This window comes from Brachyistius frenatus, unplaced genomic scaffold (assembly GCF_029030835.1).
Source record: "Brachyistius frenatus isolate BFR_SWC_R1_liver_20210118 unplaced genomic scaffold, ASM2903083v1 Contig_23, whole genome shotgun sequence".
NCBI lineage: Eukaryota > Metazoa > Chordata > Actinopteri > Embiotocidae > Brachyistius > Brachyistius frenatus.
Window position 1 is genome coordinate 1,990,208 of NW_027210622.1, and position 12,012 is coordinate 2,002,219.

Consider the following 12,012-nt stretch of genomic DNA (forward strand, 5'->3'; position numbering starts at 1 on the left):
CCTTCGGCGGTAAAGTTCCTCAGGCGAGCGTAAACACATCAACAGAAAAACAGCTATTTGATTTTGCGGGCTCCCAGCAGTTGTACGGGCTAATAACAATAACTATTAAACTCATGTTTCTGGTTCCCAGGGAGGGATTTAAAAAAAAAAAAAAAAAAAAAAAAATTGAGAGCGAGAAGGCAAATTAGATGACCTGAGCTCCATAGGGTGTTTTATACTGTAGGGGTGAACCACAGCTGAACAGAGATTAGTACTGCACATATCCACTGCAATTGCAGACCTTGTCAGAAGCTTATTTTCCAAAGCCATTTAAAAGCCTCTTTTTCTCCTTAATGACCTGCTCTTTGCTCACATCTCACACAGAACACAGACTTTTTCTCATTTTAGGAACAGATTAAACCAACAATTTTTTGGGAATATTTATCGTCCATCAAATCATTTTGTCCAGACTGATTTATGTAAACCCGCGTGGCAAACTTTGGCAAACCCAAAGAGCCGCGCTCCTCGTAGCTTGAAGAGGCCACATGAGACTTCGACAGAGCAGACGACAGGGACTGTAAACTGCTGTACACGAGATGATATAACCCTTTGCTTCAATTTTAATGAGGGTGCATTGTTTTTATTTCCTTAATATTTCAAATAACGAATTGGGAACTTCCCCGGTGGGCTCCCGTTGGTGTTGACAAAGGGCCTGGTTGTTTGAGTAGTAATAGCAACATGTCTCTGATGCCAGTCTTTTGATAACACTGACAGTTTTTTTTTTTTTTTTGGATGGGTGGTGGTTAAAACATTGTTTATTTATTTTTTTAAACATCTAAATGATATTTGGTTATTGCTCATTGTGTGATAATTTTAGTTGCTTCACTTCTAATAATTTCCTCTCGTTTTATTTTTCAAAGCTTGTAATTTTTTTTAGAGAAATAACCTTGTTTTGAGACCAATTTAATTGGTAGAGTTCAGCAGAGGAATAAAAAGTTATTTTTATAATATAAAAAGGACATGTAAGAGGTTATGTTTGGAAGCGACAGCTATTTCATTATTACAGTGGTCTTACTGGTGTGTAGGTCCAACTTCCGATAGAAACCTGTATTTTAATCACACAGTAATAAACTGTTTGGATGGAGAGGATAAATCCTTTGTTGAGTTGAAAGATGGCAAATTCAATCGTGTTAATCTAAATTCAACCCCAATACTAAACAGTTGCTGTGTCCTCTATCCATCCTACATACTGACTTGAGGCAGATTTTTGGTGTGCAGTGTGATCGTAACGACAAAATGACTCAAACCAAACAGAATCCATATTAAATATGAGGGATCTATTCTGCCACGATGCAATACACAAATTAAATGGATGAGCTGCTCACAGCTGAAGAAAATAATAAATTGTGGGTGGTGGTGAAACGGCTCCAAAAGTCTTGCAAAACAAAGAAAAACAAAGTATTAAATAATATTGAAATCATTCTGATTTCTATTTTTGAAGTTTATCCGGCAGTTTGATTCACACATGTATCATTTCCCACTAGTATAAATAAAAATGTACTATGGAACTATGATTTTGTTTATGGTACTGACACAGTGGACTATGATGATTCATAATACTGTGTAACATTCGTCTGTACTATGAGTTTGGGGCACAGCTGTGTGAGGGGTCCAGAGAATTGCTCGATGAAATGATAGTAACATCACATGCAAACCACTAGAGGCCACTAGAGGGATAAGATAACAGGATATTCACTCAACGTGCAATGCAAGAGGGCACACCGAGTCCAATTAGTCTTTATGAGGGTTTTAATTTTCTGAAAAGGTTTACAATAATAATTACTTTTTGATGTAACGATTTGACAGCTGGTTTTAGAATTCACAGGGTTTAATAGAAACAAAGACTAAAGTGACACTTTTTCCAATTCTGCTACCATAAAATGAGAAATTACAGAGATAACTGTTACATATTACACAACCTAAAAGAGGGTTCTATTACATCAGTCTAAATTAGAGACGTGCTGCTTGCTTATGCCTCACATTATTTAAAAATTTTGGGGAGGCCGATCTAGAGCTGAACTGTGCAGTGACTGTTAAAGGAGACACCACAACATTTTTGTTTTACTTTGAGAATATACAACTTTGGGGTCAAGGAATGATCTAACAATCATGAAAAGAACAAAAATTGTCATATATAGTTCACAAAACATCCCATCAGTCAATTATTACAGGCATCAGGCAGTGCAACTCTATCCTTAGCATTCATCTCTATCAGTTGCATCTGTGTGTATACGAGGAATTACAAGTTACTTCTCCACTCGCTGTTAATTAAAATGCACAAAATAAAGGCACACACACATTCAAAGTCGCACACACACAAACATTAGCAGAAACAAAGAAAGATGCCAGTATGAAAACATGAACCATCAGTGGAAAGCCTGAGCCAATTTTAAAGTTAGCACTTGGATTTGAGACTCTCACGGGTAAGTTTAACCAAAACAAACACAGAATGTACTCGCAGAAAATGCATGTATGCTGTTTACTCTCAGCCAGTTCTTTTGTTGTTGCGTTTATTAATAATAATGTCAAAGCCAAACACATGTTCTGTTATGTTTTTATTTTCTGCTCAGCACCGAGACAGTAAGATTAAACGCAAACTTCAGAGGCCAGCGATTTTTAATGAATTGTCCAATATATATATATCACAATCATCCACAGAACAGAAGAGGAGATTATGGTATTTTGGATTGTTTTGCATGTGTATGTATGTTGAGGAATATAGTGATCTGTAAGCAGCAGACAGAAGTTGAACTCTGTCACTGGCATCGCTGCTGGGTTTCCTACCAGCGTCTAAGCATTTAGCCAAGGTTGGCACACGATGTCCATCAAGTGCACACACCCGCATGCACGCTCACACACACACACACACACACACACACACACACACACACACACACACACACACACACACACACACACACACACACACACACACACACACACATACACAATTGTATGCTTTCTAAGGTGCCCACTGATGTCATGGCAACCCCATATCCTCCACAAGAGGGAAGATGCTGTGTGCCAAAAAATGCCATGGTAACTTTTTTTTTTTTTGAAAACCATGTTGCCCAGAAACCTTTGAAGCTTATTAAGTGAAACCAGTGGGGAGACAAACGGACAGGGGGGGAGTGGGGAGGGGAGGGGGAGAGGGGAAGAGGAACTGGGGAAAAAGAGAGAGAGAGGGAGAGGGATGGGAGTGCGTCCTGTTCCAGGGCCAAAGTGGGTCTTTGTTTTAGGGAAGGGAACATTGTGAACCTGCAGCAAGGAGGGGCGGCGTGCTCACTACTAGCGCCTCCAATGACTTTTGCTTCTATTGTTTTGCTGTAGAGACATGAGTCCACCTTAATTTGTTATGAAGGTGAATCCAACTGTGTTTATCAGCAAAGGTTAACATCGTTGTTGAGTTCATAATTTTTCATCTACTTTCGGAGGGTTGCACCAGTCTACCAGCTGGCATTGCATAGTGTTGACAAGATGTGGCTAATGGGCAGTATTTGGTGGTCGTGTGTGTGTGTGTGTGTGTGTGTGTGTGTGTGTGTGTGTGTGTGTGTGTGTGTGTGTGTGTGTGTGTGTGTGTGTGTGTGTGTGTGTGTGTGTGTGTGTGTGTGTGTGTGTGTGTTTGCCGTGTGTGTGTGCTCTCTAACATTTTACTTTGTGTGTGTGTGTGTGTGTGTGTGTGTGTGTGTGTGTGTGTGTGTGTGTGTGTGTGTGTGTGTGTGTGTGTGTGTGTGTGTGTGTGTGTGTGTGTGAGATCGCATTTTTACTCATGATTACGCATTGAAAGTACGTGTGTGCACGCTTCATGTATGTCTTTTTCGCTCTGTGCATGCAAGTGTGTTTATGTGTGCAGGTGTGTTTGTGTATGTGTGCGTGCGTGTGCCCTCACTGTGTAATTAAATCAGTCCATTTCTCCTTGAGTTAGCTTGCGGCGCCAGCGGTGCTGCCCAGTGAGACGGTGTCAGGGTCTGCCAGTTTCATTAGCCCTGATGGATGACCTCATGACAAGCATTACACTCACCTACACTTCAAAGAGAGCACACACCAACTTTGGATGTGTGGAAAAGTGACTGTGTGTGCATGCCAGTGTGTGTGTGTGTGTGTGTGTGTGTGTGTGTGTGTGTGTGTGTGTGTGTGTGTGTGTGTGTGTGTGTGTGTGTGTGTGTGTGTGTGTGTGTGTGTGTGTGTGCGTGCGTGTGCCAACAGGGACAACAGCAGGAGTATTTAATTTCGTGCCTTTGTGGCCTCCTGATACAACTAAATGTGTTTGCACGTGTGTATTTCAGTGGTGAAATCCTGTACACACATCCTGCGGTTACTTTTACATGTTTTAATCATATGTGTAAGTATGTGTGTGTGAGTGCAGTGTGCAATGCATCACCGTGAACTGGGTGTTGTCCTTCTTGCACCGTGTGTGTGTGTGTGTGTGTGTGTGTGTGTGTGTGTGTGTGTGTGTGTGTGTGTGTGTGTGTGTGTGTGTGTGTGTGTGTGTGTGTGTGTGTGTGTGTGTGTGTGTGTGTGTGTGTGTGTGAGTGCATCACTTTGCGCATGTCTGTGTGTCCTGTGTACACTGTGCACCAGAGCAGGGCTCGGCGCTTAGTTAGGATTTTTGGTGGCGATTTCCATATTGCCTGGGGTCATGTGGGCGCGGTGCCAACTCCTGGTGCTGTGGGTGCCCGCTGAGGCGTGGGGAGATTAAAGCGGGCGCACGGTGGCACAAAGGGGCCTGTCTAGTGCTTTTTAATTCCCCTAAATTAGGGCACAGTGCCAAGGCAGCTCCCTGCTATGGCAAACACTCCATAACTGGCACCATAACTACTGCTCAGCAAGACACATAGAGCGAGCGAGTGAGAGGGAGACACCGAACACTGGGAGAAAACATTCTCTCACTCTCTTTTTCACACGTTCAGACACACATGCTTGCATACTTGTAATTAGTAGTTTGTAGTCTTTGGTAGATTGCAGGGGTGGGGGGGTAGGGGGGGGGCTGTCTGAATTCACTATCATTCACATCACTTCAGTCCCATTAACTGCACTCAGCTGCAGTGATGTCAGAATCACTCGTGGAATGTGCATGCTGGTGTGCGTGTGTGCAAATCTGCATACCCTAAGGGCAGTGGCACACCACTAAAGAAACAGTAGGTGGACACTTGGTTGGTATTCGTGTGTGTCTTTGCATATTTGTGTATGTGTGCGAGTGTGCATTCATGCCCTGGGGGTAGTGGCATGCTGCTAAAGGGCTAGTGTCCGGACACTGGGGTGTGTGTGTATGTCAGGTCTCCGAGGTCCTTTTCTGTGTCTGCCTAATCCAAATCCACTCTCTGAGGTGCTGCGTTGGCATCAGTGCATCGTCTCAGAGTACTGCCAGGGTCTGTTGGTTCGCCATAGGATCTCTGATACCTTTGTATCCCGTCTCATACATTTGTATGGGTGTGTGATCCAGCATTTTCCAAGTCTCAGAATTTGTAATTTTGGATTCAGTGCTGCTTTAAAAGTGAATTTGTTTCCATAAATCATAAATTCAGGCCTTTTCTTTGTCTTTTTTAAAAAATATATTTTCCTTTTCTTTGTAAGACACACTCAGGCTTTTTTCGAAACATGTAAGACAAAACATATGACGTATGATGCAATATATGGGCCCGGGGAATATTTTGTGTGCGTCTGTGCGTATGTGGCTGCATACAAACGCCTGTGTTAATCCCAGTCTCTCCCAGCATCTGGAGCCTTGACACAGTTTAAAGGGCTGGCTGTGTCCGCAAAGAGCTGGGCCAGTGCTCACACACACACACACACACACACACACACACACACACACACACACACACACACACACACACACACACACACACACACACACACACACACACACACACACACACACACACCCTGTCACACAGCTATCTAGGGCACCAGAAGGCCCAGGCAACGCCAAGGCAGAGGCTGCCCACTTTGGCACTGCGAGGTGGGGCTGTGCTGGCGCTTTGGGGGAGAGAGAAATGGCAAGGGTGCGTGGTAGGTGCTGGGAGAGGGAAGAGGTGGGGAATGGACGGGGTGAGGTATATGTGTGTGTGTGTGTGTGTGTGTGTGTGTGTGTGTGTGTGTGTGTGTGTGTGTGTGTGTGTGTGTGTGTGTGTGTGTGTGTGTGTGTGTGTGTGTGTGTGTGTGTGTGTGTGTGTATTGTGAAGGGAAGGGTGGGCACCTGGCATGTGATAATAACCCTGGGAAAACGCCCATTCCCTCTGAAGGGGAACGTGCAGAGGGAAGAGGGTGTTGTCTGTGCGTGCTTGCAGCCCATCCTCATGTTCTTATGCTAATGTGGTATCTGTCATTGGAGGACAGGTGCTAGTTTGGGTCCACAGCTTGGTATGGAGGAAGAAGGTAAAAAAAGATGCCTAGTGTCTCCTCACTCTATCTCTTTTTCTCTCTTTTTTTTGTCTCTAAAGTATCTTTCTATCTTTCCCCCAAAGATCCAATAATCCCTGAAACTTTAGGACTCGCTCAAAGACAAGCACATATGCACACAGAGCAGAGATGGGGTATATCTCCGTCTCTTGATGCCGTCTGGCCCCCCCCTCCTACAGACACCCCCTGCACCCCCCTGTACCATCGCCTCTTCTTTACGTAGCACCACAGATGCCCATGTTGCCCTGCAACAGCTGTCTCACCATGTGCCCTACCAAGTGTTGCCACCCAACGGAGGGGAGAGGAAGTGAGGAGGAGGGAGGATACGAGTGGGGCTGATGGGAGGGAAGGAGGGGAGGGAGGGTGCTGAATTTGGATGGGAGGGATGAGGTCATGAATATTAATTTATTTTTCTTTTTTCACCCCAAAAAGGAGCTGCCGTTGTCTACATGGTCACCATGTTTCATGCTTTGTTCCGATTATCAATGTATAATCTTTTTGTTTTATTGCGTCCTGGCTCGGTCAGTGTTTCTGTTTCTGTCTCTGCCTCTTTCTGGCTGTTTCTGTGAATCCCTCTCCTTCTCATTTGGTTCTGGATTCGGTCGAGGTAATGGCCAGTGCCATATTCCCCCCTAACCAACACCCCCACCCAGTCACAGGAAGCCCCTGGAAGCACAGTACAGAAGGAGGGAACGACGGTCACAAGGCTCCTTGCTATTGGTGCAGCAGACTAACGACACTTAGGGTGTCCAGTAACCAGAGGAGGACTGCATGGTAACAGCGGGGCATGGAGAGAGGGTATTTTCAAATGCAAACACTGGTCCAACAAGTCAGGTGCAGGATCCAGACTCAATTCTGTGACAGAACAAAATGGAGGGCCAGGATGGTGTGCCGCCATTTTGGGGCAAAATATTTTGAGTATGCATGCCATGTCTTCTAATTATGTTGAAAAAAGCAGTCCAGACCCTAGTGCAATGCCGTGGCAACAAAATGACCTCGAGTTTAAGTGTTCGCTTGCTAAAAATTCTCTATAGCGCTCGATTAATGAACGAATAATAAACAGTAATTTTTTTTTTTTCCATTATTGGAACACTGTGATTTCAAGGTGCCACAGTCACTACTAAGCCACTGTAAATATTCTGCAAATTACTGAAAATTCATTCAAAGGCAGACATCTGTGCTCACAGAGGAAGCCATACCTGTGACTTTCTTTTTTATTTTGAAATTGGAAAAGTAAAGCGGCGAGGCATTAAAGATGCCAGGACAGATGGATCCGAGTGTAGAGTACCATCCGAGAAACTGATGCCACATACTCTTCCCCTGTGGTCCTCGCTGCATGCTAAATAAATGCAGTTGAGACCTTGAGACGCCCAGTAAAGAAAAACTAATAAAAAAGTATACAAAAAAGTACAAGAAGAGTTGTGAGAGAGTGTGGCACAGCACCCTGCTTGTGTATTTGCTCATTTAATTTGGAAGGGATGAAAGCAGACAGGCATAAAGAGGGGCAGACGTAGAGAGATCACAGCATCGTGTACCGTATTGGTGGGTAGTGTGCCACACAGTCTGCCTCCTAAAGCAATAAATCTGAAACAGCATAATAGATAAACGCAACTCAGAACACAAAATACCCTGTGAGGGAAAACTAATAAAAAACTGAGTGATTAAGTGGAATCAGAGCTCTTAGGCAGTATCTGGAGATAGAGGCTGTCGCCATACAAAGACCAGAGCGGGCCAACACAACAGATGAGAGAGCATAGGGACGGGGGGCCGAGAAAATGAGGGCTAAAAGCAGAGGGAACGAAAGACAGATGACGGGAGCGAGGAAAGGAGAGATGGAGGAGAGAGAGAAAGTGAGGGATGGATGGGGCAGCAGATCAGAGGGAGCCTCTAGTGTGTCTTGCTCTCCCTTTAAAGAAGAGCCAGGAAAACAGATTAGGAGTCCTCTTTTCTCCTGGGGGAGCGCGCTCGCGCGCGCACACACACACACACACACACACACACACACACACACACACACACACACACACACACACACACACACACACACACACACACACACAACCTCCATTCAACCGCCCTCCTCTTCACACAAACATAAAACTAACTAACTTTTACACTGCACCCGCCGCTGACCTGCCCGGCCCAGAACAAATCCACGCGGTGCCGAAACCGTCCTCGCTCGCCGAGTGGGAGGAGACGTGGCGGCACAATGACCGCCTGTGTGCCGCGGGTTTAGGTGACCTCACATCAGGTCACGTTTGCTGACTGTTTATGACACAAAGACGGGTATCTGTCTGCTTCTGAGGGATGTGAACACACACAACACAAACACATTTACACAAATAGAGTGCATCATTGTGTCCTTGAGAGTTGGTAGAGTGATTAATATTGTTTTCCTACTTAATAAGTAATAGGTAATTAATAAGTAATAATTAGAGGCCTGCAACCAAATATTGTTTTCAAATTTGTTCAGACGATTAAATGTGCAAAAATGGATGAGAATTTCAAAGGATCCAAAGAACTTTCTTTAAAATGTTTCATAATAATAACAGTTAAAAAATATGACAAAGAAAAGCAGCAGATCTTCCGACTAACGATGCAAGTTCAACAAGTATGTGATATTTTTTGCTTGAAAAATAACTTTGTCAATTATCTCATCAATTAATTATTTCAGTTTTAAATAAAATTAATAATAATATCACTGTTGTCCAGTGTGTAATTCAAATTTTTTTCTGATAAAAAAAAAACCTGTGCTTGAAAACCGTTTTTAGGAGTTTAACTCTGTGAGTGGTTGTTAAAGCTGAGCCCAGTGTCAGCCATTGATAAACCCCTGCAGTGACTGAAACACAAAGACACTCCTAACACACACACACACACACACACACACACACACACACACACACACACACACACACACACACACACACACACACACACACACACACACACACACACACACACACACTTTACTCCTCAGAAACATTTCTGGAAAGGTGAGATCTCTCTTCAGAAAGTCAAACGGTCGTCACGTCTCTGACGTCACATTCTCCTGATGTTACATGTTTTACTCCACGTCTCTGACCTGTCTCTGACCTGTCTCTTATCTGTCTCTTATCTGTCTCTTATCTGTCTCTTACGTTTCCCTGTCAAATGTGCACTCACACAAATTAGTGAAACCATTTATGACACTACATTATCTCTATAAATAAGTAAAAGGTCATGTAAAGAAAAATATTCTCTATTAAAAAAACATTTTAAATGTCAACTTGTGAAAGTACCAAAGCGTTATTCTTAAATGTTGCATGTGTAATTTTAATATATTATACTATATTATTAAATTCTTATTATTCATTCATCTTATAGAGGTGCATTTACCTTTAACAACTTCATTAAAAAAAAAAAAATGTTGACTTTGTTATCTGTAACAAAGCACCACATGTTCAATGACGACAAATTTGAATCTCCAAAGTCCAGAGTAACTAAATGTGGGTAAAAAGTAAAATATTTCTCCCCAAAATGTAATGAATTATAATGTAAAAGACACCACTCATAGCACAAGTACTTCATAATTGTACTTGAGTAAATATACTTTTAGCAGAGTCAGCTCAAAAAGCAAATACATTTATTCCTGTGAAACTAGATGAATACATTTGAACATTGTCAAACAACCTCAGTCAGACTTGCTCATCCCATCAGAGCACATCCTCATCGAGGCCTCAGGTTATCAGTGATGCCACATGTTTTCTCTGTGGTGACTTCTATTGAGTGCAGGACCGTTTTTTTTTTTGTTGTTGTTTTTTTTTACATTGTCCGTGTGTAAAACAAATGGAAGAAAGTTGAGTTTTATGTCAGACAGTACAACTCGTGCACAGCTGTGACAACAGTGGGTCAGTTTCCCGTATAGATTGACAAATGCACACTTTTTGACATAATGTGTCCTCTCCGGTGATAAATATTGCTGGCCAGCGACGGGTTTCTCGCTGCTATTATCACCAAAGCCCGGCTGATACTGGATTTTTAGGGTCAATACTGATATTGCGGAATAGAAAATTTATGATATCAATATATCAGCGGCTACTCTTTTTTATGTATATAATGTACAAATGCACTTTTTGGGGTTATTTTGCAATGATCCCTCCAATAAAGTTACCAAACACTTTTGGCTCTTATGACAAATATATGTAAAGGAGGCAGGATATTTTACTGCACACTGACATAAGTCCTCTGAAACGGTCATCTCTACAGGGGATTTAATAAATATAAATTTCTATTTGAAAATACGCGCACAATAAGAGCAATATATAATTTACCCTGAGTATCTCTTTCTGCTCTGATGTTGTATGATATGTTCTATAAAAATTTGTATTTCTGCTGCCACATATCGGCCCACATATATGCAAATAGAGATACATTCTGCAGTAGACCAATATTGGTCGATAACAGCTCCTGCCTGATAATGTCAGTCGGGCTCTACTTATCACTTTTTAAATTCTTTTCTTTGATCATATTTTGTATTCTCAGGTTGTTTTTGAATGAATTGTTTGTGTTTGCAAACTAGAGAAAGATAAATGAAATTTGAATAGAATTAAAGTGAGTCTATAATTTCAAGCACAAATTATCAATGTATTTGGGAACACAGGAGGTGGCCTCAACATTTTTATTTTCCTCCATTCAGCATGATTTTCAGTGCAAGTACTGTTAAAAAGAACGGAGTAGATGATACCCCCCACCTTTATTATGGTATTATAAAATACCATTTCTGTGTGATAGTGATAGTGCACTCCCTACTTACGTGTGTGTGTGTGTGTGTGTGTGTGTGTGTGTGTGTGTGTGTGTGTGTGTGTGTGTGTGTGTGTGTGTGTGTGTGTGTGTGTGTGTGTGTGTGTGTGTGTGTGTGTGTGTGTGTGTGTGTGTGTTAGGGGTCACTTTCTCAAGGGAGGATTGTACAGCCTATAATAAAAACATGAATTGAGATGTGTTCCTGTGGTCTACGACACATTCCATAATCACCATGTCCCCAAGTCTAGTCCTACATGGGGACGACCTTTGTGGCACATCAACTTGTGTCTCTCTCTCGCCAACTTTCCTGTTTGTCTTTGCTGAAAAAAAAAGAAAATAATGCCAAAAAAAGAAGAAGAATATATTGGTCAGGTCTTGCTTTTTTTTGCCTCAGCAAATGATTTCAGCATCACTTGAGGTCATGGTAGAGTCCTCATTTTATAAAGTTTAGAGTTACATTATTGTGGGAAAACTCTCTGGAGGGAAACTGCTGCTTGAAAATCTGTAGGTTAAAAAGTCTCCATGACTCTGTAGTGGGAATGTGCTCAGCTGGCAGCAGCAATGTGAACATACTCCACCCTCCATCCCATTCCCCTGTGCCAGGGCCAGGCATTCCTCACCCCTCCAATGGCCGGTTAGTACCCGCTCTTTTTCTCTCTGCGTTGCACACAAGCGCACCCAGACTTATTCTCTTTTTGTCCCTATGCAGCTACTTGAAGCTAACCATTTCCTCCCTTCCTTCCTTACTTTTCACATACATTTCTTCATTTCCTCTGTCTAGCTCACCCCATC